The sequence below is a fragment of the Hylaeus volcanicus genome, chromosome 2 (genome assembly GCF_026283585.1).
Source record: "Hylaeus volcanicus isolate JK05 chromosome 2, UHH_iyHylVolc1.0_haploid, whole genome shotgun sequence".
NCBI lineage: Eukaryota > Metazoa > Arthropoda > Insecta > Hymenoptera > Colletidae > Hylaeus > Hylaeus volcanicus.
Window position 1 is genome coordinate 25151889 of NC_071977.1, and position 23830 is coordinate 25175718.

The window sequence follows — 23830 nt, forward strand, 5'->3', positions numbered from 1 at the left end:
GTCAGCTTTACTCAGCAGAACTCGTCTCGTTTTTGCTCTTCATTCCCCTCAACTTTATCTCGTTTCTTCGTCTTCCTCTTCGTTTGCTAGCTTTCGATGCCACTCGGTTGGATTCCTGAAGAGAAGAAACGAGTTTTGCGATTCCAGCGGAATGTGTAGTTTATATTCACCGATTAACCGGCTGAATTTGTCAGCAAAGTTAATGGCTCGATTAATATCTCATTTTAAGGGACCACCGCACGGAGAACGCAGTTTACGTCCAGAAGGATCGTTAAGTCGTTCGAGGAACGTTGGCATTATTTCCTACGAATTTTATTGCTAAATTTCCGTAACGTCTTATCCTATAACCTCAAAAGACATCTGCCTAAGGCTTCGATCGAAGGACCCTCCGAAACGCTTCAAAGATACCTGTGGTACCAACACTAATTCGGTAGGTTCAAACAGGTTCGCATAAAAAACAATTTAAGCTCACATCGATGTGCATGCGATAATAAAATAAATGTAAATAAATATAATTAAAAGACGTGTGTAGTTTCTTTTCTAGGCGTGTTTCTGCGTAATATTTCCCGACGGCGAGCCGAACACGCGAAATCTATGGCTCGAGGAGCGGAAGAACCGAGGCGTTCCGCAATTCCAAGACGGAATTCCGTTCGGCTTGGTCTGCGATCCGCGCAACGTCTTCGCGATTACTCCACACAGCTGCGCGACTGGGTAAATACACGCGCTCGTAGCGTTCGCGCATGCGTCGATGCGCACCGCTATTCGCGAGTAATGTCCCAAGAAATAACAAGCAACGCAATTTCTATTAATTCAAACGTCTTCATAGCCGGTTCTCCGTTTATTTCCAGCAGCCAAGATGGTGGAAAAATGCCATTCCGTCCCTTTTTACGTGGGAGGTATTTACTCGAACTGAACATTTTATGTATGCTCGTGAGTCGGGAAAAACAAACAAGAAAATTCTAGAAAATTCTGATCGAAAAATTGCACCCATCTCTGTCACGAACGGTTCTTAAGACGGAAGACTCAGTTACTCGAGTGACGTCGATGGGAGGATTTTCGAGTCCTCTATTTTCTTAAAGGGACAAGTTAATCCTTGGAAGATACGAGACCCTGGTACTTCGTATGTCTTGAATTACGAAAATATTACGGCCATGGACGTTTCGAAGTATCTTCAAGAAAAAAATTAAGAAGAACCGCGTGGTAAGCGTTTTCTCGCGAAGAGTGTGATGAAAGTCAACGGGAGTCGAGAATCAGCCCGAAACAATCATAACTGGTGCATAATAGAGGGTCCAGTGCTTGATCGAAATCATCGAGCCGCTCAGAAGCTGGATGCGTTAACGGCCGCCACTGGTTCGCGCCAATCGACGACGACTTCGTGATCGTTTCGACGATCCTTAAGGCCGAAAATTGGCATCATCGGAAAGCATTTCATGGACTACAGTGAATCTACAGTTTCGGGAGCGGTCTCGTCCACTTCACAAATCACCCACTTTTCGACAACCATACAGTGATTTCGCAAAAATTGCCTTCATCGGTGCTTACATGGACCAGTCTTCGCCTCGAACGTGCGAAGATTCATACGTGGGGTTTTCAGTGAGGAGGCAAGAAACAAACGACTTCGAGCAAGGTAGGTATTAAATACTTCTCATTCGACGACTTCATTTACCGTATTAAAACAAAAAAATAATGTGTTTCACGCTCGAGTATGATACCTGTAACCTCGATCGAGGATCACCGAACACTGTTCTACTTTACTCGGCAGTACCCAACCAATAGGTACTATGATTGACATACCCAAACCTCCCATCATCAACCGATTCATCGAACACGAGTGTTCGAAGCCTCGTCCAGCAGCCTCCAGCAACGCGAAGGGTCGTTTGTTTTGGATCGCCTCTGTTGTTTAATACAGTCTTGCGAAGGATACTACCCGGAACGAGTACTACGGGAGCAGAAAGACCAGGGACCGATTCGATGATCGAAATCGGAAATCGAACCGACGGACTTCGAGAACGCGTCGAACACGATTGTCGACAAGCGACAAGCTGTTCCCAGTATCGCCGCCATAAGAAGCGGTTCCGCTCGTCATACGAATATCTCAGTCGTTGTTGGAGGAGTCACACGGGTTTCGGCAGTTTCGTGTCCTTTTATGGTCACACGGCGGAATACAGTCGCCGCGCAAGGATTTCGATGATCCCGGCCAGAAACGGGCGAAATTCTTACAAAAATTTCATAACTTCTCCATAAAAGTGTCGAACGACGAGCGAAAAATGAATTGGCTCCGATCTGTTCTGGGCTAAATCGAAATCGGACGACGAAACGTACGAATGAATACCAAATAAATTGACCCACGCGTGGTTAGGTTGGCCTTTCGAAAGAGTTCCGGGAGTTTCGATTACTCTTGCACCATCTAGACAACGTGGCGAAGAAAGTCTAGGACGAGTAGGGCGTGAGCTTCGTCACGTTCCCCCTGCATTCTTAGAACACATAGTCGCGAGTTAGATGCATCAACGCGTCCCACAAGTTTGACACGTAACAACGTCCATTTTTCTACGCGTGCATACTTAGACTTAACAGAAAACGTTACTTACGCTCCCATCCGGCAGTGGAATCCACCTGCCTCGCAGACAATCTGCGCTCGAAACAACCCCTTAAAACTCTCGCATGGAGATCTCCGCGAACGATACATCTCTTTCACGCGTCGCTTTAAAATTTAGGGATTTGTGGGCCGAAAATGGTTTTCAAAGTTATAACCATATTAATCATTCTAGGATTTTTCTCTGTTGCTTCTAACGCAGAGATCGAAGGTTCTAAATATATGAGAAGGACATCAGCAACCACCAATTTAACACATTGAATTAAAATGAAAAACAGACAGGACTAAACACGACGAGCAATGCTTTTGCAATATTCTATATCGCCCTGGGTTTCATGAAATGAAATAAATAATGCAAGTGCAAACACGAGTTTATTCGTGACTGATCAATAATGTGTTGATTTTCTTACTCGTACATGTCCAAACTTGGCTCTCGATATTATTCAATCGATACGATCCAAGAGCGTCTTGTGCGGACTTCTAACAGGAGTCCTTCGTCCAGAGCCAAAACGCGAGGGAAGGTCCTCGAGATCGGTTTTGACAGACACGTCGACTGTTGCTCGGTCTGGCAAGGTTCCTCTGACCCCGTACGCGTACGCGCGCGGCCTAAACCCACTTTATTAGGTGGTCGGAAAAGGCTAGCCGGGTGTCTGAGTCAGCTTGATCTCGATTAGGCGAGCGGCATGGCGCGCAGCGCTTTGCTTCGGAATAGTCCAGGTCCGGGGGCACGGAGCATGACTCACGTCGGAATCCTGGAGTGGCACAATGGCCTTTGCGCACCACGTACGTGCACGCGTGTACCAGCCGCCTCGTCGAGCCTGCCAGGGAAATTAATATAATGCATGGGCGTATTTACGTGTACACTCGAGGACAGGTCGACGGTGCTTTCTTCTTTCGTCGGGCTGGACGAACGCGCCACCTTTCTTGAAGCGCAGTCCCGACGCAGACTCGAGCGTCAAGGGTTACTTCTGAACAGAGCTGGGGCCATTTAAATAGTTCAAGGGCCCTCTACCACGCAGGTCTAAAAGGTCGTCGAGTTTAAACGTGATGCAATCTTTACTACACTGTTATATACGTAAAAATCTACGCTTTGATTTTTATACGGTCGGCAGTCAGCGTTAGGCACACCTCGAACCTGATGCAGTCCTCGTTACGGCGAATAAGGTCGAAAACCGGAATTCATTCCTCTTCGTTCACGAAACCGTGTTTGAGAGGCGACGCACGTTTTCAATCACCCTTGAGACTGGCTGCACCGCGTTATTCGGACTCGATTCGACGCGCAATTAATCTCACGGGCCTTCCGCGTGTCGGTGACGAATCCGGAAACGATTTCCCGGGAAGAGAGCCTCGACGAGCCAAGACAACCCCCCTTGCGCTGCCCCTTCGGAGAGGAATCAATGTTGGCATCGATTACTCTGCGACTACTTTTCCGAGAATCTCTCGCGAGTGTCGGGTTAAGCGATCGTTACAGACGTAGATATTTTACATTCTTAAATAATAACCCGTTTTATCAAAATTGAGCGAATGTCATACCTAACTGTCGCGGTACCGCGATGAGTAATTTAACCTTCCGAACAATTAAAATCGAATTCCGTTGAAAAGTAGTTTTTTTTTTATTTTTGTTGCATAAGCATCGCACCGTGGAACGGCGCAAATTTTCTCGCGAGTCGATTGAAATGTGAATTTTGCAGCAAAAAACAAACATCGGGGCCTAAGGCAGAGAGAGAGAGAGAGAGGGGGGGGGGGAGGGGGAAGGGGGAGATTTTATTTTGCTTGACCGAGCTCGCGACACGAGCGACGTGCTCCTTTCTAGAGAAACGACTGGCCCGAATTCCAGCGTTAAAACGGCCTTGCGGGACTCGCGGTAACGGCTCGGCAAGGCTCCGCGGATTTCCGCAAATTCCGCTGTTTCTACGCGAATTTCACAGTCGATTCTGCTAGAAATCGAGAGGTCTGCGATTGCTGGCCGACCTCCTATCGCCGCGCTCTATCCTCCTTTTTGTCGTTCCATTTGTTTTTATTTGTTTATTGATTGATTGATTTATTTTTTATGTTGAGTATCTATTGGCTATATTAGACATACACGTTTTCGTTTTTCAAATTCATGTGTACCAGGCTTCGAGTTCGTCACGATATTTTAAAAACTGCTCTTTAGTCGGTGCACGATATCTCGAAGCTAAATGCATATTTGTTCGTTAAAAAAATTCGAATGTTTACACAAAAGTATAACAAACACACGTGCCAAGTTTGATATTAATCGGATTTCGATGCTCCTCAGAAAAAAATCCGCAAGGAGATCTTGTTTCTGTGGCCTATTAAGTAGAATATGCCCTCGAGGGGTTAATGGTCAGACAAGCCAATTCATCGAGTCGCGCGCAACGTTGGATAGGCGAACAAGGCCTGCTTCGGATATCGAAATTAAATAAGTGTACGGAACAAACACAGACGGAATAATCGCTCGACACGTTTCTGACGTCAATACATTATTTACTCCTTTCGCTAGCGATCGATATCGGAGGTGCTACCTCGCAGAACCTCTATCTGTATTAAGTCACTGCTACCGTTATCAATACCAACGTCCATGCGAAAACAATCCACCATTCGGACGGCGTCAAGAAAGATGTGGAAACTCGCGGAACGTCGGGATCGCCGCGATAAACTGTTAATAATCTACGAAATCATCGTTTCTCCCGGAACGGATAATCTCTGTGACGTTACGATATTCAAGCGCAACGCGCGCGGCATCGAGTGCCGGCGCTCTTTATCGGAACTCTCGAAGCATTCAGGGAATAAATAACGCGCGAGTGTCGATCGTATTCCCATATTTTATCGCGACGAGAAAAATTCCCAGGTTCTCGACGTTAATCCTCGACCCCATCCTCCGCGAAAAATAAAAACAAACATTTCGATAAATCACGCTCCCGTAATCGACGCGTCCAGAGAACAGGATCGACGGATACTATAGCTTGTGGGAACGACGATTTCCCGTGGAAATCCTCGTCGATGCGCATTGGAAATCGAGAAAGCCAGGCCAATATTCACTTGACGGAGAACCGCCAAATTTTATACACGTCGAGATGTTCACTGTTTTCGGACGGTATTTAAGGAAGCCAGAAAACGCGTGAATCTTTTTCGACCTACGTTCTGCGACAATTTACCAACCCACTCAAAGAACGATACTAAAATGGCAGCGGTTTAAATTTTACCCATTCTTTCGTGTAGAGAATTATCGAATTTTTTTTTTTTTTAGAAATTGTCGACTTTTAACCTATGAATACCCCCGCTCCCTTCTGCTCGAGTTTCGATTTCGAGCGATCGAGCTGTTGGCAAATAGTCGCGCTCGTTTTAAAGAGAACACCGCCGTTTCACAGACACACGCGAGATATTTATCGTGCCCGGGAGAAAGTGTACCACGTAGAGCCGCCGCGTGGCGGCGAATAGATTCTTGCAGTTTCATAACTTAGTGACCGACATTCCGTGGAATTGCACCACTAATAATGTCTATGACATCATTGGCCTGTAATTGACTCCGTGGATTGGAACACTGAATTTTCTTGGCCCATGGCCGACGTTCTTTGCCATCCGAAACCAGGAAGAGACCTTCGAAATGGTCTCCCCAAATTGGTCCACGTTGTTCTTCTTAAGTCTCACGAGTGAACCACGAAGAATATTAGCAAAATACATCTGAACAAGTAACTCCCGTTTGGTGTCAATTTCCTAATTGTAAGGTCACTTATCCTAGTCGTTCTGTTTGGAAGCAGCGTCTATCGCGAAGACTAATCCAATCCTGAAATTCAGCAAATAAAGTCAGCGAATGAGTGTCTGGGGCAGAGGAAGCGGTCTGATTTTATTTATGAAAAAATGAATCCTCCAAGAGTATCCTTCTCCCATCGAAAACTGGTCGCCTTGTACTTCTTAAACAGCGGCGTACATTTTTCCTTTCACATTCTTAAACCCAGACCGGTAACCCAACATTATGTGTCATTTTAATTATTTTTTCTAATTCACAGAGTTTCTATTCGTCTCTGGACACCGGAAACGAGCGAATACCGTTAGATCCTCAAGGGTAACGAAACGGTTCCAATTACGAATCCAGATACAAATCTGGACAGGAAGGGCCGAACCGTGTCTGCTATTAGCGGCGCTCCGATGGCCTAATAGCCTTTCTAATACCTCCAGCGAGCGTGAAAAAAATAAGAACGAGTTAACAAGGACCCAGGTTAATTTCGTTTCGACAATGGGCCCCGGTGGAACGCACGTGCGTGAAACACAAGGCGAAACCACGCCGCGACGCGGTGTTTTGAAAGTCGAACAGACGGCGGAATTCACTTTCGCTGCGTTGGTTCGCACGCTCGCCGCCCTCTTTTTGTCAATCGTCTTTCGATCTCGATCTCGATCCGCGGCCCCCACGAAACGCGCGTTTACCTCGACCTGGCGACTCACGTGGATGTTTCGTTCGGGGAAAGCGCGTTAAAAAAAGAGAGAGGGGACTGATCAAGAAATTCCTGGAAGTATTTAAAGAACGACTTCGAACCGGATGGAGACCTTTACATTTCTCCAAAAATGGTTCAGGTGGAACTAGGGTTGTCAGCCCTAAATCGGAAGGAAATGGTACAGAAAATATGCTTTGAGAGAAGAAAGAAGGTTCCAGAGTCAGGAGATTAATTATAACAAAAATGAACTGGATACCCACAACACGTTTAGAAACGTTGATCAAGATGAATTCTAAGTCCTCGCGAAAGGATGTCAGTCGCAACTGGGACGAACTCTCAAGGCTGACTACGCTGCTGGTACTAATAAACGAAGAATGATCCAAAAATAATACTTCGGATGTATATTCGAAATAACTACAGATTCCGAAAAGAAGCGCAATTTGGTCGACTTCTTGGTCGAAACTTGGCTAGAGCGATCGAAAACGTCAATTTATTGGCGAAAGAGCAGAGTTCGTGAATGGCGCAATTAGTTCGACGTAAAGGTATATTAAAAGACAAATATTGAGGTCGTGGTCGCGGCGAAACCTTTTAATCTCACGATCCCCAGAATTAGATGAATCGATGCGGTCATCTGAAACTTCAAACGAGAAATCACGATCTGCGAATTAATTAAAAGACGAATTTCCTTTGATCGGATAGGAAATTAAATTCATGATTCCTCAACCGCCCTCGGACCTTCTCTTTGCACAAAATGAATATTTTATACGTGCCTGAAGTTAATCAAAACATGAATTGATAGGTTCAGATTACAAATAAACATTGCATGTAAAAAGCATACATGATTTTTCGTATAAAACATGATACGATCCATTTAACAGATGACGCAGAAATCGTTACAGGGAACGCTTAAATAGAGAGCAATTTTAAATACCCGACTCCACTATTGTAATAAAATTAATTAACTTCTACTGAAAACATAATGTCGAAGTTTGTATACCTACATTACGAGTCTATATCGGGTCCGAAGGGATCGAGCAGGTCGGTTTATTCGATGGTATATCATACTCCCAGTCGAGAGTCGCTCGTGTCTCACTTTTCGACAGCTTTCAAAGGCAAAACCGCGTCCTAGTAATAACTGGCTATTGGCCAATTAAGCAACTCGAAACTTAATTTGTGGCCACGAAAGGATGAGCCATCGATTCAGCTCTTTCCGATTTAATCACTGTTCGGTAATCATTTTAATTACGTCGATACGTTCGCTTGATTGGTTTTAATGAACTGTATGAATAAGACCCGACGGGCTTCATTAATATTTTTGCGTCCACGGCTGGGAATAGAAAGCGAGTGTAATTGATCAGCTTGAGCGGCGTTTCTGTCTTAATATCGTATGCAACGATCGCGAAACGACTTTACGTAAGTCGATTCAGCCCGCGAACTTCTTCCTACGATACGTCGATCCTTTTAATTACACTTCAACGTAAATACTGCATTAACGAACCGATTGAGTGTAACGAATTCCGGTTAGCATTGGAGATGCATTTAATCATATTTCACGAGGTGTTTAGCAAAGGGTGGATCTTTTACACCGATTACCGAAGATATCCATATCAGGGTCGAAAACGCTCCATAGTGCTTCATAGCCAAACCCACGAATTTTCTATCTAATTTTTTTGATTTATGTTAAACATTTAAAAATTCTCAGTATTTCCCTATCCCTGCGTCTTCCTCGGCACATTCACCGCCAGCAGCGATTCCTCCTCGATGCTTTGATGAACGCGCAAGCTAGACAGGTCAAGATTAGCGAAGAAACGCGCAGAATTTGCGAGAAAAAGTGTCCAAGAGCCGTCGTAAATAAGAGGTTCGAAAGGGAGTCGGTGGTAGGGGATTTTGTTATTATTTACGAGCCTGTCCGAGGGCATTAAATAACGTCCTCGTCTTCTCGCCTTCGGTCGTTCGAGCCGTTCGTTATTTATGGCGTATCCCCTCGCGCGTAAAACCGTGTCGCGTTCGAATAATATTTAGTAGCCGCGAAACGTCTGCGAAAACGCGACGGTTTATTCCGTTCGGTAACGAGCGATTTATCGTCCCGCTTTATTAACGCTTCGTCGCTCGTTCGGGCAGACTATTGCGCCGCATCGCGAGCAGAATTCGAGGACCGTTAACGGGGATCTCCGGTGTCGTTTCGTTAGGAAAGCTGTGAGACTTATTGTTCGTCTCAACGAGGGAGGATCCTTCGTGAATGTAACGAGTTACGATCACTGGGAACTCGCAAATGTAATCGCTCCTTAAAATGAAATGAAAGAAATCGAGAGAGCGCGAGGTAAACTTCTTTTCATAGCATCTCCGCGGGCCGCGATCCACAAAACACATCGCGAATCGCTTCATAGCCTCCGAACCGACATTTCTAGGAGGTTTGACTTAATCGTGGGTCGTTCTTAATCTCGATCTCGAAGTCTCGGAAAGATCCCAGGAAAGATAAACAACCTCCCTTTAACCCACTTATTTCAGAATGTTCTCCGCGTCTCTGGCGCGTTCGTGACCGTCGCGATGCCAAGGTTTTACTTTCGACCTCGTTTCCGAACACTTAAATTCTGTCATTCCTTACGGTCAAGTAAACAACAAACATCATATTATACACCGTTGTATACTTAGCTAATAATTACCGCGCATATGGCGCATACGAATATTCAAAACGAAACATAATGCGCGATGTTTATTCCGCATACGCTTTGCATATATTTTCCATACAAGCATACACGGTAAGTGCACAAAATCCGCAGTGTAGCGATTACATATTCGATTAAAATAAGCTAATTACTATGCATCGATGATCGTAGTCGTTACATTTAATTCTAATTACAATGAATTTTGTTCAAATCTGCTCGTGAAATTCACCCTGCGTCGAGTACCTTGTCTTTCAAACTGGTCCCCGTCGCCCCTGCAACTCGACAGACATCCTGTACCTTGTTTTAGAAATTCAGTTACCGTTTACCGTACGATACCAAAGAATTCCCAGCGAGGGAAAGAGAGAATCGTTATCGCGCGTCGCGGACGCAGGAAGGCCGCATTAATCGCGGGGATTAATGGCCGATTACGGTTACGTTGCATTCGATGGAAAACGAGCGAGCGTCGCGGGTATTAATATCCTTCGATAAATCCCGTAAACCGAATGGCGTCGGATGGAAAGGCGCGGAATTTGCGATTCCATCGCGAAGCACGAAAGCAACGCTATTGAGACGTTGCGGCGCGTTGTGCATGACACAGTTTCGTTCGTCCCACTTTTCAAACCGTTCCGCAAGCTCCGCGGATCATTCATGAAAAAAAGAAGGGAAAAAGGGAGCTTGGAGGAAAAAGGCGGACGAAAATAGCGCGCGAGCGCGCGTGGGACAACCCAGATAGATAAACAGCCGGGACACAATGGGATTAAGCGACGCGCTGGCTTCTTTGGGGAATACTAAACCAGGATTCTGGCTTGTCCGGGATGAAATATACACCCTTTTTATTAACCGCACTTTCTGGAATCTTCGGATCTTAACGTTTTATGATGATGTCGGAAGACTTTACAGTGTTGCAACCCGACTGCAGTGGCTCATTCCGGAAATTAGGGGTGTAACTAAAGTTTATAAGAGACGAATGTGTTGCTTGACACCATTAAACACTTTACGGAAATTATCGAAGATGATAGGGAGACGATTTATTCAACTTTCAGTATGCAAAATTTTAGATTTATTTTTAGACAATTTATAGTGTTTTCGTAGTGAAGCCGTTTAAAAAAAATTTGTTTATTTCTTCCTTTAATCAAGTATTACTATTATATTTATCCTTAAGAATGTATAACGATAATAAATCATCTATCGTATGATTGAATACAACGATAACAACGATAAATATACGTGATTTGTGACGATTTGTCACGATGGACGCGTTCATAGAGTATAAATAATAAGTCGGGTCAAAGTTGGAATTACTTAGGGATTATTTATACGAGTAATTTGAATGATATACCTTGCGGGTATTCAGAATGAACTAGTTTTTCGTTATTCGAGTCTTACATAATACTTATTTCGGTGGATATAACCCGATTTACAAACGAACGATTGACAAGCAACGAACAGTTACATCGACTTTCGTTATCAATAGGAAAAATGTCGAGGATACATCGACTTTCGTTATCAATAGGAAAAAAGTCGAGGATACGGTTCTAAGGTCTATCGTCCCTGTCTCGGTTGCTATTTCGATATTGCACATAACTTCAATAATTTTTGTCTAATTTACATGGATACGTACAGCCTTATGCATATTCCTTTCACATTCGAATAAATTATATTTGCATAAAAACGTGCAGTTAATGTTCTTTGAAACGTTTCACTTACAGTCTGACACTGTTTAAGAGAATTTTATTAAATTTCCTCCTCGTTGTCTTAACATTCGACACCGAGTGTTTCTATAATCGTGCAATTACAAATGCTCAATTTTTAGAGCATCACTCCGGTGTATAGCTACCCCGAGTATTCGTCACGTTACATAATTTGTAGTTTTAGTTCTCGTAGCAAGCATCGCAACCTCGATGACGCTTTCGCGACGTAAATAAATTAAAATTGGAGTATTTGCTAATGCAGCGAAGTCCCGACAAACTCCTAAACAACATTACAGAAAGTATAATACCGACTTATCTGTCTCGACTAACAAACAGTTTTCCTTGTTTATTCATGAGCAATTGACGCAATACAGAGACCATAGAGTCATCGTGTTTCATCAACAACTTTCCTTGTTATTCTCCACGCGTATCGATATCGACTGACTCAACTATTCGCAACTGTATCCTCGGAAAATCCCTATGTAAATATTTTTTACATGGGTTAGGGTTGTGCAAGTTCAAACAAACGGAGACAGGATTCGGTTAAAAACTTTGAGCGCGACGGTAAAAGTCTCGTCGCGCGAAGTCTCGCCATCGTTGTCGCGAATTGTGCGGTAATCTTAAAAAGGTTAAGAACCACCGTTCTAAATTTACACGCGCGTGTACGTAAAACGCGTGTGTCTAAATCCGTCCGCGGCTTCTTCGACCCGTAGACGGTTTTATTCGAGCCGGAAGCGGGCTCCCCGTCGCCCACTCTTTCCGGGATCACCGAACGAGTCCCCTTGACCTCTCGATAATTTAAGGTAAAGATCACCTTTCCAAAATAGAACCACTTCGGAGCATCGCTCCCCGCGTGAATTTTGACGCTGTCGAGAGTGTATTTATATTTCTCTACGCGCCTCGCCGCGTCAGCCCCAGTTTCTACGCTCAAATAACCGGAAACGTGCGTGAACATCCCTAACGAAAGCAGGACTGAAATCTCGGCGTCTCGTAACTCGACTGCCTTGTTTAGAAAAGTCGAATATTTCACTCGTATACTAGACGACTTACCATGTAGATCAGCTGTAAATTTTATCCATGTTAATTCAAAGTTGAACATCTTTATTGCCTAATAAAAAATTGCGGATTCGAGTTTTGTTGACCGTCGCTAAGTTTTTTGCTTCAAACTATCGCGAGGGTTATTAATAACTGACATTACTGACATCATTTAGAATAATCGTGCCACATGTCACCTTGTGCGTTGGAGATTGATTGTAAAAAATGCTATAAAGATTGAAACTATTGAAACACTAAATATTAGAATGATATTATCGGGGGATATTAAAAAAATTTCAATATTTGGTTTTCCCTTCTCTCTTAATTTTCTTGTATTGCTAATTTTGTAGCATTAAAGATTGACCTGAAGATACATCTGCTCAACACGTCGTCGTAAACATAAACAAAGTTATTAATAACGCGATGTTGTCGTGTATAGTTGTTTTTACTTTAATTTAAATATAAATGTACAATTGTCTAGCCTCGTAAAATATAATCAACGTTTTCTTAGCGTTGTACATTGGAAATTTATGTTTCTGAAAAAAAATTTTATGATACAAATACTAATGATACTTCACACGATCGAAACGTTGAAATGTAGATATATCGTTGTAGTATCTGAACGTTCGATTTCCTCCATTATTTTTTCTTATTTCCAACGAAACGCAAGACGAGTGTTAATCGCGTGACGCAGCCTGTATGTATATTTAAAATATCCCAGAACCTCTCGAAACATTCTTGCCTCGTAAAGTTCGGAAGCAATGCGAATCCGCTAGTAGCGCTTCGATATTCCTAAACTCTTACTCATCGCGAATAATCTCAAGGAAACGGTTCCATTCCTCAGCTGTTTAGCTGGGGATAGCCTCTACATGATTCTATTCAAAATCTTTACACGATCGAATGACATCTTCATTAATTCTCAAAATTCTTATTAGCATGGATTGAAAATGAAAAATATACACAGTGCTATACAACCGATACACTTGAACATGAAAGAAAAGAAGAAAAACAGAGAAAGTTTACATCCCAAAGTTGAAAGTAATTTGCGTCATTAATGAATTGAAATATGATGATTGCGATTAATGTTTACGGAGAAAAAAGACAGTAATATGTACGTATACGTAAGAAGGAGCGCCAGCAAGAACGAAGAGATTAATCGAACGAAGAACGAAGACTTCGCTGGAATGAAAGCAAAAAAGCCAATGCTAAAAAAACGATCGTTTCAATTAATTTCTGATTGAAGTAGACAGACCATTTTACTTTCCCTTAACCGTTACGGGACAGTTATCCCACTGCGTTTACGATCGTAAAAAGCGAGCATACGGTGTTCCCAGGCCACAATGCACACGCCGATAAAATCGATTAAGCACGTTCTACATTAGACTAACCGAAAACAGTTTATACCGCGCGGCTGGTTAGGTGGTTTCATTAAATTGGTGTGGCGGATGGAACGGAAACCGATCGTGCGCGAAGGACGACACGGCACGTATCGATTTGTCGCGGTGCGTATCGATGTCTAATTATTCCATCGATACACCAACGTAAATACTTGAATATATTTTGCGAATCAAGCTTCCCGAGATGCAATGAGTTTATCCCCATCCCCCCGAGGCAGCGATCGCTCGTGTTGCTGATTAAAAAGGAGAGGTCACGGCGGCAACCCTTTGACTGGCAATTAAAATCTCGACGCCAGATGGATTCGGCCAGATAAACAGCCTGAGAAAGTTCCTCTCGTTACTTTTGGCCGTTTGTCCTTCGACTGCCGATCCGAGGGGTTATATGCAGCTGGGTGTGCTCGAAAGGAAGACCAACAGTCAAGACTCGAGACTCGAAGGATGGATTTTTTTTAACCGAACAGGGTACACTAATTCGTTAAAAATCTTGTTACAATAGCGAAACGTACAACTCGCGAACGAGTTTAATAAAATAATGAAAATAATGTTGAAAGCATCTGAAATTTAACGCAGCTGCTACGTGACATTTAAAATCCAAGCTGCGAATCGAAGAAAGCGTAGGCATCGTTCTTCTTGATTTCAAAGGTTAGACGGATATTACATCAACGTAAAAACCGTGATCCTGTAGAATTGTAACTCGGCCAGATTGAAGATGGCACGGAGGGTAGAAACACTTGGACCGGCAATCGCGTTACAAAGTAGACTTTGAAAATTCGATTAACCGTTGCTAGTAGCGGTAGATGTGAGTTGCAAGCAGTAGAAACTCGGAGATGAAAGAAGGATTTTCTTTGTGAAGAGAAGCCACGGGTCAAGAAACTGAAGGCAAGGAAAGACAGGAATCAGGAATGCGCGCTAGAACCTTCCGCACGACCGTCAAGTGGCACTTTGCACCGGGCGAAGACGATTTTTCCTTACGTCTTCCCTTTGATGCCAACCAACCGTCGCAGCCTCTCGGAGTTCGGTAGCCAGAGACTGCATTTTGTGTTACCAGGTTAACCGGTGAGAATCGATTGGCCGATGGCACGGCCAATTTGGGGCGCTTAACAGAGTCGGTCGTTCGACAAATTCGATCGGACAACTTGGATGGACTGCGACAATTCGTCAAACGCTCTCGTCGCTCTGGATCACCGCGAATAAATTAAAGCTGCGCCAATTCGGTGCCTCGAGTCGCCAATTGTTACGAACTACCGCGGCGTATATGTATAAAACACGCACCGATGTATTAATAGAACAAGGTGTTTACGCTATCCAAATTGTTGCGAACTAACCACCTTTCGAATAAGGATCCTCCTGGTATAGAAAACTTGTATTCGTTAACAGAGATTTACAAAGCCTCACGATGTTTCGGAATCCATAAAAAATTTAATTATATTCAAGGTGGAGGTAAAGGAACACATCTCGCAAACTTTATAACCTACCAAAACGTATAGCCAGAATCCCGTGAGCAATGTTTACGACACTTTTACGTAAGAAATATTTAACCAACGTTTTTTCCTGGTCTTCCCGGAATCGGGAGGCATCAGGCCCGACGCTGAAGCGGGAAGCTCGCGTCCGACGCGGTGACGATGATGGAAACCGTAGGCGCCGCGTCATATTTACCACGAGGATGGCACGTGCCGCGACTCGTAACGACCAAAAGTCGCGCGATGCTCGCGATACGCTGGCTCATCCCGGAAATTCCACAAACGTAAAAAAACGTCCCTCGTGTGAAAGCACCGAGCTAGGAAAATCCTGTGGCTCGTAAACAAGCGGTTGACGCGTCGGCTCTTTATATCAGTGAATTTTAAAGGGATGTCACGGGACGATATTTTCCCTCCGAGCTGAAAATTGCTGTTCGTCGTTTGTTTTTATTATAAGAAAAATTTGGATCGAACGATAGTTAATGGCTGTACAGCACAATTAATGTAACATAAGGAGGTATTCTATGGTTTATTATATACTGGAGGCTATACATTAAAGCAACTGGTTTTGATAGAAGTATGAGACGGCATTCCACTGGAGACTATTCAAATTTTTACATATTCATCTCAGAAGAAATAAATTTAACTTCTGCTGGTGCTACTAATTTTATGAGAAACTTTATATCGGAATAGAGAAATCTTTGCATTACTTCAGTAGAGTTTTCAATACGACTTCTATACTCAGAGCATCCGACGCGATAAAATTTATGAATACTTTAACAAGTGAGATATCGGCGTAGAGCAATACTTTGTTTTGTAACTCTGCAACGAGGTTCCACGAAGAGCTCCGCGTTCCTCTTTGCTCCGCTAATCCAGGAGGAACACTCATTTTCCGGCAGGGTTGCGTGCGATGCTTGCTCGATGTAGCAGCGCTACCAACCGGCAAGATTAATGATCCGGTAGGGCACAGACGGTGCACGTTGTGTCCGAGATGCTCGTCGAGCGAGATGAGCGTTCGGCCTTACATCTCGCGGACCTGGCTCCGCTAATTGACTACGACCTCTTCCGTGGGTGCCCAGCGGGCCGTAGCTCGAGCGTGACGCGCGGAACCGCAGAAATCGGATGAGCACGCAAACCACGGAAACCGTTCGAGCACGGAACCGCCATTTCGCGGTCGCCTGCGAACGTCTTTGTGTTTGTCTTTGTCTTTGTGCTCCACGGCCGCTGGAAAAACGCCCAAACACGATATCCACGATATGCTTAACGAAACGCAAGTCGAATCAATGACAACTATTTTTGTTTATTTAATTCTTTTAGCCGAAACTTTCAACCGGAAAGGAATCGTTACCCTACGTATCTGTCGTTACTCCATCTTGTTTTAATTCATGGTAAATATTGCATCCCCAATCTTATCCTTGAAATAGTTGAAAATGTATCTGTGAAAGATCTAGTTTCAATTTTTGTTTCCCAAAGTAGAAGAACGAGAGGCTAACAGGAGTTGATTAAGATTGTTAAATTTGTCGGAGATGTTTACTAGGTTTCCACGAGGATTCGTATACCCGAGAACAAGAAGAGGCCGTCCTCTTTCAGAAAACCGGCTCCCTCAGATCGAAGCGACATTCCACGGCGCAACGGCAACAAATCACTTAGATCGTCCACGGATTCACGGCGACCGCCGTGGATCACGATGAATCTCCGTGACTGCGAGATCTCCTGCGCATTTTCGCGCGATCGTTAGGACGATGTGTGTTACACAAGAGAGGCCGCGGTGCTCGCTCCGCTCGCGGTCCGCGTTTATCGTTGGGTTGCATAATGGCAACGGCTATTTATGTTGATCGGCGTACACACGCGTTATATAAATAGAACGGCGCGTACTCGCGGCTTTTCTTTTCGCGCGTACGAACCGGCCGATTGTCTACTCGTCTGGTTCGCGTTCTGCTTTTCTTCGGGCAGCCGCGATAGTCCAGTCACTCTTGAGTAGCGATTTTCAAATTGCGAGTCGCGATCCCTCGGTGGATCGTGAAATCGGAACGGAGGTCGCGGGAATCGGAGGAAGTGCCACGGAGACTCTCGATATCCAATGACTTTTCAATAAATTTTTTGATTGCTATAGAATAGAAATGTTATTCGGATTTAAACACACTTGGGGGACCTCGAGCTGTCACTTCTGTACCAGTTAACCTTTTGCACTCGGAGTTTTCTGATTTCAGTACATTTTAATTTCCGGTACAAATTAGATTCAGGGAAAAAAGTATCGAAAGCCTGCGGCTTCTTTAAATGTAAGGAAACATATGATATTATAAATGTAAAGATATAATATATGTAACGGAAAAGAGGAGTGCAAACTCTATGTTCAGTATCAAAATTTCTCTCACCTGTCGAGACTTAGACGACCTCTTGGACGTGTTTGGAATGAAATAGCAGCGGAGGGAAATCGAGACTACAATGCGTGTTTTCGTTACTTTTTCCTGGATTCTCGTAAGGAGACTCGCTTTCACGAATTCGTGAAAAGGATGACGACAGACGTTCGACAGAAATGTTTCCGCCCACGTCGGTGACACGCATCGAGCACGCCCTAGCGTGTCCGCGACACGATTAAATCATCGAGAAATCATCGCGTGAGTCATGCGACGCGTTATTCATTGTTTACGTCGCACCAGTATGGATGAAAACACTTTGCGAAACTGTTCTTCTCTAATTGGAAGTTCGAACAACGTCTCTGATATTATCAGAAACGACGAAATGCTTGACATTGTTGTCGAGCAATTTTCTCCGCGGTTTCAGTTCGACTTTCCATTGATTCTAGAACCTAACAGGACACGTAGACAAACGACCGAAGTCTAGGGCCAACTTCGAACGGCACACGGCGTTGAAAAGAAAGCGGTCCACGAGAATTTTAAAAGGACAACGCGGTTCATTCATTAGCGTCTGTCCGCGATATTGATAACGGATATAAAATGTATAGTGGGCTCCTTTGAGGTCTGTTGGCCGATCCAGTGTGCTCTACGGATCAAAGAAATCGGCTGAGATACGAAAGATTTCAGCGGCTGCCGAACGGTTCGTGAAATATTTGCTGAATAAATGTTTGGTCGATTGACTGACTCCATTGGCGAAGCGACGAGTAACGGAGCTGACACAAGAGGAACGCCACGGACGCTTCCGTGTATTACCTGACCGAGCGGTTATCGTCGAACGCCGGGGCGATGTATTGGTCTTCCGGTGGAAATAAAAACGTTGATCCCGCGGCGGCGTTTCCATGAATGAAACACACCGAGCGCGCAGTTTACACGATCGCGAGCCTTTTATCAGCCGTAACGAAGTCCGTCGAACAGCAACAACGACGCCCTGGCACCGCCCGATAACGCCGACGCTCCGTTATCATGTCTCGCCTCGAAAACCAGCTGGCTCGGATTCTACAATATCCGGCTCCGCTGTTTGACGATCCAAACGTTCCTTTCGCGCCCCACTCCGCTTCGGAATGGAAGGATCTTTCGCGATTTCGTACTTGTTTGTTTCAGAAACTTCACGGTCGACTCCAATTGCCCTCTACTAATTTAAATAACTACAATTGTACCTTTTCACCGTATTTAAATTTAAACAATATCAACCTCCCAAACAAGAATGTTTACTACCTTGACTGTTGAGTTCAGACTATCGATATTATTTTAAGGCAAGTGTTATTGCATTAATGAAGCTTACAGTTGGTATCAAGTTCTAGGAGTTTAACGCGAGAAATGTAACAGAATGATGAGTGAAACGAATGGATTAGAAACTCCGTCGCACAGCCACGCGACAAATTTCCATATAGAAACGTACGATCCGGAGGGGAAGCGTTCCGCTCGGTTGGGAAGTATTTAGTTCAATGCGGAAATGTTCAGTTTGCCAATGGGGAGACGCGGTCTCCTCGGTACGGAAGTATTCAGCTAGACAGAGAGGGGAGAATTGGTTCGCTGCGGAAGCATTCGGTTCGACGAGAAGAGGACACACGCGCGTATATATTTTAATTCGATGACGAACCAACGATCCATCCAAAGAATTTGAGTTCGATGCATCGTGGGCTGGGAAATATTCGAGTTACGTAACGCCGCTCGGAATCATCGATTTACCAATGAATCGTGTATCAGACTTATTTTCTACGCAGCCGTCATTCGTCCTGGTGGGCGTCGAAGAACGTCGACGCGTGAACCGTTCTATTCGCGCGACATCATCGAACCATCACGGATCTGCTCTAATCGCCTCTACGCGTACCACGTTGCACGAAACGATGACGTGATTTCAAACCAAGCCACGTGAATACAACGGAATCGTTTCTGGCGAGAAGCTACACACTCAAATTCAACGAAATTTGTACGAATTACACGGTTCGTCATTTCAAAGCCTGAGAGGTTGTTTATGATATGAGGATCATAAGGATCACCATTTATTCGCAGAAATGCTGTAATCCTCGTCCCTAAATTTTAAATGAAACTGTTGGTAATCGGTGGCTTCTCGAACCAGCAGCTTCGAGAACTGGCGAAAATCGTGTGACGAGAATAGAGTACCAAAAAATTGACAAGAATAATTCTACCGTACTTTGAAGAAATTTCTACGATAATTCTGTTGTCACAGCAGTGCACCTACACCCTCGACGTAACGGGCGAAATTTTGGTCGCGTAACAAGCTTTGTTTACATCAAACATCGGTTTCTTAGGTATGTAGGCGATCCTGCGGCCACGTTCACATTTTGACGACATCGCGCGTGCACGCGTACTTCTTCGGCGCCCAACGTTCGTGACCTAGACGAAACGGGAACGCGAAAAACACGCAACAGTTATGTCCATCGATGCGAACGGCAACCATGGCGAAACAGCGTCACGCGCGCCACGATAATCCGGAAAGTTCCCTCTGCTTCCAAACGGAACACTAGACGATCTCGTGCAAACCGATAAACTAGATGAATTATCGCTTCCGGTTGCTAAATTCAAACTGGATGTATTAGTTTAGGAAATGAAGGGCAAGAAGTTCGTTAGCTCGATGAGCCAAGCAAATGGTTCGTTCATTGTGATTTATACGAGAGTTGATTGTATTTACATAAACTTACGCCATCTGTGCACCTGTTCGCGAAAGGCAATTTTAATTTCTTTAATTTTATTGTATTCATCTATCACTGTAGAAATTTTCTCGAAATTGAAAGGTTCCCTCGTATGTTCCGACAACTCTAACGAGCCAATCTTCCTCGCACTTTATCAATCGATATCACGGAACAACCGTCGTATTTACAATCGTGTTACTTAATACAGGGAAGTCCCGTTTTGATAATAATCTTCAGAAATGGTGGTAGTAGTTACCTAGGTTCCCACAACGAAGCATGCGGTCACAGGATAGGTGAGAAAATACCGTGACGCGCTCGAGATCGACTAAACTTAACGAGTTGTAGTTATCGAGATCGATAATTCACGGAAATTGCACTTTTACGTAGACGACGATCGCTTTGTAAGAATACTAACTAGACTGGTGAGGAGGAAGGGGTTACGGGAAGAGGGTACCGTTAGGTGTGCTGCGGGAGAAAGGGAGGGAAGAAGATTCGAAATTAGTGGGAGACAATTCACCTGGTTCGCGGATTTCGGCAGGTGTTAGGAGGAAAGGTGGGGACGTTTGACAACACGTTATGTAAACACAGCTGGGTTCCCAGCAGAAGGATACGTTGTCTCTTTAAAATTTAAATGCCTGCTAGTAATAAAATCAAACGGTTCGTGTACTCCAGGTAAACAAAATCAGGACGAAAGTGAGTTACCTGTGAACACCGTAAAATAAAGAGACGAATAAAAATCTATAAGATTCATTTTTATATGAATAACGCAGGTCCAATTCATATATAATTTTAAGCAAAACCGATGTCGGAAACTTTCCGCTGAAGCTTGCTTAGATTACGATGAATTTTAATTATCGCGAGGCAGACCGTAAATCACGAGTTTCCTGAAAACCGTGCTGCAAAACAGGGAAACCCAAGAAAGATTCAACGGACTAAAATAGAGACGAGGAATACTTGGTGCGTTAGTATGCAAATTTAACGCGGCTGTAATCTCTCTTTGCCTTGCACCGGCGTTTAAGGGAATGGACGCAAATTCTCGGAAAGTTAAAAGCGACGATTGATTCTTGCAGTGACTTTTCAGTGTCCGTACTTCGCCGAAGTGCAGATGCTGGTCACCGATTGAATTAGACAAACAACCTATTAAAAGGCAGCGTTGAAAACGCAAATCCAGCGCGTTCGTTCTCCGTATCGACTTATATTTAGTGGAGTAGGCGAGAATTCGTAGAACACTGAGAACCAGGATTGATTATGCCGCCCACGCTCGGTGTCACGGTTGAAAATTCATTAAGCGGATATTTTAGTCTAACGCTCTTGATGAATCAATTTCATTCGAGTCTTAAAGATGTGCCTCTTTAAAAAAGTAGGTTTCAAACTAAAGTTGTATCCCGAGGTACCCGAGCTGTGGGAGGGGGAGGATGGTGGTGGTGTATGAGAATATCGCGTTTCCATGACTCGAATTTTAAAGAAAACACGAGAATATCGATCTCTGGATCTGAAATTAAATAACTGCTTCCTCAAGTATCTACGATACGTTCGAATTTTCGAGCGGGTAATCGCAATCGCTGGATGCACCGGATTCATTGCGTTACCGGAAATAAGTTCGCGTTTCTGGCGAACCCCTTCCTCTTTCCAGAGGCTCGATCAATATTTACGGAACACCTAGCGCCGAAATCTCGTTGATATTGCGTCTTGTCTCGAATTCAGGGGTGGCCGAGTGGGCGTATCTCTTTTTTCCCGCGGTCTCGGAAGACACTCTGACATTTCGCGTTACCCTGAAACGTTATTGAGCAAACAGGCCCTGGGCAACGTACCAACTCGCATGATTAAGCGAGTCAATGGATCGACCGCAAATATAGAGTCCTGCAGTCGATCGGATCTTTACTCGCACGATTCGAAATAAAAATAAAGCTGAAGCTGTTACTTTCTCGGCTGTATAACTGATGTGAAACGATAATGGGATAATAAAAAAAACATAATAAGATGTACGCTAATGTAAAACAACTAACATAAAATTTGTTTGTGCGATACTTCCTACTCGAGGAAATACCTGTAGTTTTTGCAACTCGTCCAGTGCACACGCACCTGAGTACCAAGCGGCTGACCTGTCCTTGACTACTTCTGCCGATGTTTGTAAACACTTACGGTAGTACGATATTATCTGCTTTTCATTGACCTTAAGACCTCCCGTCAATTCATGTCGGCTTATCACGATTGCAAGGTATGGCAATCAAGAATGCACTGATGTGTTTTTTACGGAGTGCTGTGGTGGTAGTGCTAGAAATCAGAATATTCTTGCCTTAGTCTATCTACAATACGAATGGATTTTTTAATTTAAATAATTTCGATATACAAGTTTTGTCCATCACACCAACCTTTAAAGGCTCCTAACTAGCTAAACCCATCTTTTTTAACCTATATGCTGCCATCGAAACGGGACTGACCTTCCCCAGGAACGAATTCTTACTTCTTTCTATTAGAAATTTATTTTAAAAAATTGTGTTTGCCTTCCGTTGCGTCAGCAGCGTTATTGAAACAACTGCATCTATCCAGCGTGTGCGTCAGTAGCAGTCAATTTGTTAACAAATGTTCGATGTCTGTACAATATTAATCGAGTCTTATTCGTAACAGCTTGTTCCCGTTCGTTAGGAAAGACTTTCTATCGGTAAACAAACAAATAAATAAATAAACGAATTCGTCTAACCGATCCGGAAGGCTTCTCACAGCTATAGAGAGGAAAGGCGTTGGAGCCAGTTCGACGACTGGACTTTGCGATTTGCGTGGTTCGCAGCCGACTGATTACCTGGAATTCGCGACCAGGTCGGGAAGAACCGCGTGCAAAAGGTGCAAACTTGTTTCGCACGTTACGCACGTTCACGCGTCGGTCGGTTGCCGTCGGCCAGATAAGCTTCCGGGAACAACGAGAGGACACCGGGACGCTTCGCCTATTTACCCTTGCGTTCGTCAATCGATATGGATTTTTTCCTCTCGCTCCCCACTCCTAGAGCAGATTTTTAACGTCAATTTTTATCGAGCACGTCCGTGGGAACTTTCTCGAGAAATCAGCGAACTCCTTTTTACTTTGCACGACGAATTCCACGAAACCTCGTCGCTTTATCTAATCGGTTCCTTTGGGATCGATGGAAATATGTTTTTTTTTCCGCTAAGTGACTGAAGTGGATAGTATGAAGTACGGTAACATATTATTGTTATTCGCATTAACAGTGCGCCACCATCCTCATAATTGTTTGCGTAACGATAAACCCTGCCTAGCTCAACTCCATCCTATTGCGTCTAATTCGTTTCCCTCTCCCAGCGGCCCCTTTGAGTTCTACCAATTCCGAGAATACATTATCTATCCGTGTTTCCTATATTGATAATAGATCCCGTCCCGTTTTTCGATGAAGAACGTGAAGGTTTAAAAGGTAGATTTAGATTAAGTTAATTCTATGCGATAAATACCTAAATCGCTAAACGTTAATCTTTTTCA

General features: G+C 44.0%; 1 protein-coding gene across 2 annotated transcripts in view; it reads right to left on the minus strand.

The window, feature by feature from the left end:
* Nucleotides 1–23830, minus strand: part of LOC128872229 (3-phosphoinositide-dependent protein kinase 1) — a 451269-nt gene that overhangs the window by 98562 nt on the left and 328877 nt on the right. Inside the window, exon 1 of one of the 2 annotated variants that reach the window (XM_054114692.1) lies at nt 20600–20727. The exons of the other annotated variant lie outside the window; for it this stretch is intronic. The gene's annotated coding sequence lies outside the window, so the exon portion shown is untranslated. Of the gene's footprint in view, nt 1–20599; nt 20728–23830 lie in introns of those variants that run through there. 2 annotated transcript variants of the gene reach the window in all.